Source organism: Phalaenopsis equestris, unplaced genomic scaffold (genome assembly GCF_001263595.1).
Source record: "Phalaenopsis equestris unplaced genomic scaffold, ASM126359v1 Scaffold000552, whole genome shotgun sequence".
In the NCBI taxonomy this organism is placed as follows: Eukaryota; Viridiplantae; Streptophyta; class Magnoliopsida; order Asparagales; family Orchidaceae; genus Phalaenopsis; species Phalaenopsis equestris.
Window position 1 is genome coordinate 1,785,985 of NW_018164992.1, and position 7,157 is coordinate 1,793,141.

Sequence of the window (7,157 nt, forward strand, 5' to 3'; positions counted from 1 at the left end):
TATATTTTTTTTAAGGAAATTTATATCTAATAAACCATCTTTTACTAAATGGGACGGCTATACTCAATGGGCGAGTCACCCCGTGTTTGTTGTGATCCCTTCACGAGTATTATTTGTTGGGTCAATGTCGATAAACAATGTAAGTTAAGTAAGCGGGATTGACACAGGTATAACTGTGCTGAGAATCCAATAAATCAAACTTTTTGTCAACTTGCATGTTACGGATTTGAATTTAATGACTTATATTACATTCGCCATAATTTTAAATTTATGTATGTAGCAAGCTAAGTTGTATATAAGGGCAAATCTTTTCAAAATCCATGATGGGTGACACCTTTCAGATCCCTTGGATCTTCAGGATGAGGTCGGCATGACGATCCCGGCAAAGTCATATGTACTCGAAGACTTACCCCACACTTCGATGTTGGTTGTGACACTTCTCGTTAAATGGTGTGTTAAGTTAGGAATTAGGATGCTAGGTAGCTTTTTAATGCCTTTAGCTATTGTTCTTTGATGTTTTGTTTATGCTAACCATGCATAACTTTTGTGTTTTTCGGTGTGCGGGTGTGCTTGATGTGTGTGGTAGTATATTAGAGTGTTCTTTTGCAAGGAGCTGTGTCTATACATATGCACACACACACATGTATCACTAAGGAGGAGCGCGTAATGATTTCTAACCCTTTGCTTAGAGGTCTCATTTAACTCACCCGATTAAAAGGCACGGATCATTATGCATGACATGGCTTTCTGCATTAACACTTGTTTTCATGCAGGTTGAGTATTTTATTTCTCTTTCAAATCTATTTCATATAGTTTATAGGCTGAGTCTTTTTTGAAAATAAGGTGAAGCACAGGTTTCGAAGCGGATGATGCATCGAATCACGTGATGGGGACCGGAGCGGCAACTCGTGTCTCGTACCTTAAGTTCATATCATATTTTTGTATAGATCTAGGATCAGGTATGTATATGTGGAGTCCAACCGTTTTCCTGCTTTTGATGGGATATGTTGTTGACCTAATGACATTTGGCCATATTTATATATTTTAGAGTGTCTTGCTCTTTTATTGAGTGTTTGCATGCCTGAATTGCTTTTATTGTTTATTTCTATGCATATGAGATATTACAAATTTATAATTTAGACCCATTAAGAACCTTAAACTCGTAATATTTCTACTTAAAATCCTAATAAAAAATTCAAGATAAATCAAAATTTATGATTAAAAGATTTGTGATTTTCAAAATCTATCTTTTATTTTTCTGCATGACCTTAGCATGATATCACCTAAACTATATAATAGGGCCTCCACAGTACCTAAGGATCGCTCAAGACAATTGCATTCATACTTGCATGTCCCGAGGAGAAGTCTTTGTGCTTCTCCAACCCAATTGACCCAACATACATTTTTTATATAGGAGATTCTATAGTGCGCCTAGAGTGTTAGAAGACTCCCTAACCAAAATGTGGTGTATGTCCTTTTGTTGGGAGTGTTTATAGCTTTGCAGCTAAAGCTCTGTTTCCCCTCTCTTCCAACGACATCATCGTCACTTCGACAGTGGAACTCCCACCTCTTGAAGCTCCACCTGATAGTCATAGAATAGAGTTTATATCCTCTGACCTTATGGCTACTGAGATCCTTGCAAGCGACATAATTTATGGATTGCTAATCGGGGATATCTGGATGTGTTAGGTCGACTACTTTCACGACCAAGTAGACTTAGGGTCTTAGCAGCTTGGAATGACGGATATGTTGTACCTACCTCTACCTTTTAGAGACTACTCCTACCTTCCTTTGACAACCCTTATTGAGCCATGTAGCTCCTTTTACCTTCATTATTATTATCTCGACGACCTGATTGCCAATAAGTTGTCGCATGTTTGGGATACAACAAATTGTCATCTCTCTTATAACCCGGATGTGCTTTGAAGTATTGAGATTCCCCATCGGGATTATTCGATCATTTTGTTGGCTTCATACTTCGATGAGTTTATTACCTATGTAGGGATCACAAGAGACTCACCCTCCGCCCCGTGACTAACAGTAGCTTTAAAAACATTAGAGCATTCAATGTAAGGTGACCTTCTATTGTTAGCCCTGTGCTAGATGTCACTATTAATATAAGCAATGCTCATTTGGATCAAGAGTATTCTGGGGCAACCCCCATGATGCAATTAACTAAGTGGGATATGTTCCATTGGGAGCACTCCCGACCCCTTAATACGTAAACACGCCTGAATCTCTTTTTTTGAGTAGTCTACGTAGGTATTATTTCACAGATACAGTCAAAGGTGCTTCATCCCGATCTTGTTTTGGTGGACATACCTGACATATCCTTACGAGGTTTATCAAACATAGGCTCACCACGTTCTTTCTCTTATTTACTGTCTTTGTCGTATGTTTGTATTTTTTTTGTTTATCTCTTCTTTTGATGATTCATATGATCCAGAAGAGATTTATTCAAAAAAGAGAAGTATAATACAATAAATAAACTCGTGACTCCTTCAAAAAATAAAAAAAGAAAAATGATGAGAACATCCCTTTCAGGATGATTCAGTTTATTTGCAGGCTCCGTATGCAGATAACTCTGTTACACATGTGAGACTGTGAGAGACTGACTCTCCGTCCTGTGGCGTAGCGGGAGCTTTAAAGCATTGGAGTATTCTCCTATGAATATTTGTCATTTGATAGCTCTGTGATAGTTGTCACTTTAAATGCAAGTAAAACTCTTTGAATCAAGAGTATTATTGGACAACTCCTAAAATGTAATTAACTAAGTGATATGCGTCTTTTTGTGAGCACTCTAAACCTGAGAATAAACAAACATACATGAATCTCTGGTTGTGGGTAGCTTTTGTAAGCATTCTTTGGCGATTATATGACACAAACTATTTTGATCAGATCTTTTTCAGGCGCATGTGCTTGACATATCGTAGCGATGTTTCCTGCACGGAAGTTCTCCACATTTTTTCTCTTGTTTTTTCAACTTTGTTGTATGTCCTGATTTTACTGGTGTCCTCTTCTCTTGATCATTCATATGATTTTGAAGAGAAACTTATTTATAAAAAGGACGTATACAACGATGAACAAAGTGCAACTCCTTTAAAAATAAAAAAAGGTACGAAAACAAGTATTATTTTTATATAATGAAAAGTGTAATTCAAATTCAGTCAAATTGGTTGAATTCTAAATTCAGTAAAATGAATTATGTTGTAAACTTCAAATTCATTCATACTTTACATTGTATTTATAATGCTGCATAACAAACATGATTTTCTCAAATGCATGCAAAAAAACTACAGACATCACAATTTTACTCAATTAAACAACCCTTAAAGCAATCATCTATAACCCACATGACCAACCATTATCATCATTTTCTAACACAAACTCTAGGACAAGTTGATGCTATAACCACTGTCAACAATATTCACGGTGGACTATTGCCTCTTCCACAACTGACAACAATCTTCGTGGCCCATTGCATTTGTTATTATTGAAATATCATTGTACATGAACTTTGTAATTCTATCTTTCTTAACTCAAGGTGAGAGGGGTCCTACGTACTCGCAATTATATTGGTCTCGTAAATTTGTCATTTTTTCAAAGTTTTTAATGTAAAAAGCTTTGGTGTCTTTATTTATCACATTAATTACCTGACTGTGTGTTGAATTTTCGTGCAACACTAAGATGCTAAATTTATTACTCTACCACTGTGAATCTAGCGGTGCATACACAATTTTGCTTGTTGAATCGAGCTCACATGCCGAAGCAGCTGAATCAAGCTCGCCTGTTGAAATGTCTGAATCAAGCCCATCTGTCAAAGAGGTTGAACCAAGCACACCTACCAAAGTGGTTGAACCGAGTCTACTTATCGACATGGTTGAATCGAGCCCGCCAACTAAAGTGACTGAATCAAGACCATCTTACAAAATTGTTGAATTGAGCTCAACTCTCGATTCAATTATATTCTTCTCAAAAGAAAGGCCTAGCCGTATGTGCGAGGACAACTATCGAAGAGGGTCATAACTAGTAAAGCATATGTCAATCATTATTGGAAACGTCACTCGAGATTTGAGACTTTATTTTTTTCACGTAGGCACTATAGATGAGCATTGTAGCAGAAACGCCTAACACCAGCATTGCGGTCTTTTGATGAAGAATCTAGGTAAGGGTGTCACGCAACACGAGATATTTTGCATCCATTATTATATCACTCCCTCGTGTATAAAAGTAAAGGAAAAAAATGAGAGAAAAGGGATTGATCTCTCTGCCTCTCCTTAAATTTTATAACTCAGAGAATCTAAGAAGAGTCTGACTTCTCTCATTTCTCCCATCCATCCCTCTCTCTCTCTTTCTCTCTCTCTGCTCCCTCTCAATGATACATAGTCTTTACCAGATTATATGCACTCACAAACAATACGAGACCACACTCCTCAACCCTTTCTCTTTAATATTCTTCTGCGCTGGCTTTGCCCATATTCTGCACTAAGAAAATAGAAACCATCAAAGACCGTCCATTTTGCGTAGCTGACAAAGCTTCTCTTTCACTATTTTATTTTATTTTAATATCCATTTGCTCATTAGTTTGGCTTCGGATCCCATATGGCAACTTCATTATTTTTTTAATTAACGGCCAGAAATAAATTACATTTTTGAAATTTCTTAAAGTTCCTCTTTTTCTCATGCCTTGGACGGTACCGCAAGAGGCCACATAATTGCTTTTTTCATTTAAAGCATTTCATCCATGCACAACATATGTACTTCATTGATCATGTTTTTTATATTTAGGAAGATTTACATTTATGCCACTCACTTCTTATGTATTTACATATTAAAAACATAACTTTTAATATTTACATATATGCCATGAAAATGTGTACTTCATTTTCTTAAAGTTTAAATAATGATATTTTCTTATGTGAAATATAAGATTTGGCGGTATAAATGTAATGTAAAACCCTGTTAAATACTTATATTTATACACCCAAGGGTTTAGCAATTTAAGTTTTCATCTTATCTTATGTATTTGTGTGAAATTTAATTACATGCATGACACACAATTCTTATGTATTTACATATCTAACCCCTAAACTTTCATGTTTACATTTATAACACTTTTGGTTCGTATTTTACTTTTAAAAAATAAATAATAATGTTATTTTTTATATGATATTAAAAATTAGAGTGTCATGCATATTCGCATAAGATCTTAGTTGTTAGATTTGTGAACATAAAATGGTTAAGTGGTAAGTATGTAATTGTCCCAAATTATTTTTATTTCATAATTATATTTTTGAATGTTTAAGAATTTAATTATATTGAAAAATATATATGTTTTCTTCATAGTATTATATATAAGCCGTGCATTGCATTATAATGTTATTATTTACATGATAATGATATCGGGATTAAAATTCAATTTAAGTGAGTAATTTTTATAATATATTTATTGATTAGTATTTAATTATGTACCAACATACTTCCATATGGTAAGTGTAAAGGAAAAATACTTTGGCATGTGAATTTCCTTCATATTATGAGTAAACATTTGGTGGAGAGTGACTCATGGAGAGTGCAAATAGACATTTCTTAAAGGCATTTCATAAGTGCGGCATATTATTAGTACTATTCTCTCTCTCACTCTCTTACTCACACAAACACACACACACACACTACATTATATATGATAAGATTAATAAGAATGGTTAGGCTATAATATCACACTCATAAGAAGAGAAAAGATTATGTGTCTGTCGTCCCGATGTCCGGACAATGATGTGGATCATATCACGTCACTGTGCATGAAGCGTGGTGCGATCCAGGTTGTCGTATGTACGTCTGTTTATCAGGACATAATATTATTATCCTCAGAAAGTCATTTAATACTAATATAAAATTGACCAAAATTATTTTGGGTACTTTTGTTGTGAAAAAACGACGGTAATAAAACGATAAATTGAAACGAGAAATTCGCAAAATAGAAAACACACAGCGGAACACACAGATTTATGTGGTTCGACAGATTGTCTATGTCCACGGAGTTGCAGAGGATTTTATTATTTTGATAAATTATACCGTCGATCGCCTCGACGAGTACAATAACGCTTCTCTCTCTCCCTCTCTCTCTCTCTCGCCCGGAGAAGTGGTTTTAAAGGGAGTACCTTGGCTGCTTGAGATGCATGAATTTAAACATGCAAAAATGCACGTTACTTGGAAACTTCCTTTAATTTGCCAAAGGCAGCAGAGGAAATAGGGAGATTGATTTTTGCGAATCCAGGAAGCAATGGCGGGAGATTAATTTCGGGAAATGAATTATCAAAGGAAGAAATTAAGGCTCATTTCCTTAATTTGTGAAACTAAGAAAAGACATGTATTTAAATATATTAAATACATTCTATAAATGCAAAACCTGCCCAAACAGATAGAGGATCGGGCTCCACCTTCCTTAACAATTTTATTTTATTTTATTGTGTAAATTAAAATTTTTTTGGATGGTTGGATGTCACTCTCACATAGATTTTACTAGATTATTAGTATTTGATTGTGTGAATATGTATAATTGATATGCAAAACACCCAAATAATAGGTAAGGAAAACAATACCAAGCTCTCACAAAACGTCATTTTGTAATTGTATCAATTAAGATACACTAATATCAATAATCTTTTTCATTTACATGCATCATCCACCGTTAGTAACATAAAATGATTAACTCTATCATAGTCAATGGTCATACAAACATCTTATAAAACACATATCATTCATATACTCATCCCATTCAATGTCATGTAATCCATATATCATTAACTAATATGGAATAGTCATCACAATAACAAAGCTTAACATTCATGATGATATGACTAATAAATTAAAATGTATATAAATCATAATAAAACTTAGACAATTTAATTTAACATATGTGAGTAGCTATACATATGATAAAAAAAAAAAAACAAAACACTTCTATAAGTTAAAAGTAAGAATACTCTCTTCAATAACATATAACTCCCATTCACATAACCAATTATTAAATTATGCTTCACATAATAACACCATGCAAGCACAAAATCCTCTTTAACATGAAATTCTAAAAAGAAAAAGATATGTTAAAGGACTAATAAAACCGAAGTTACTTCTGAATTTTAACTTTTTTCCTA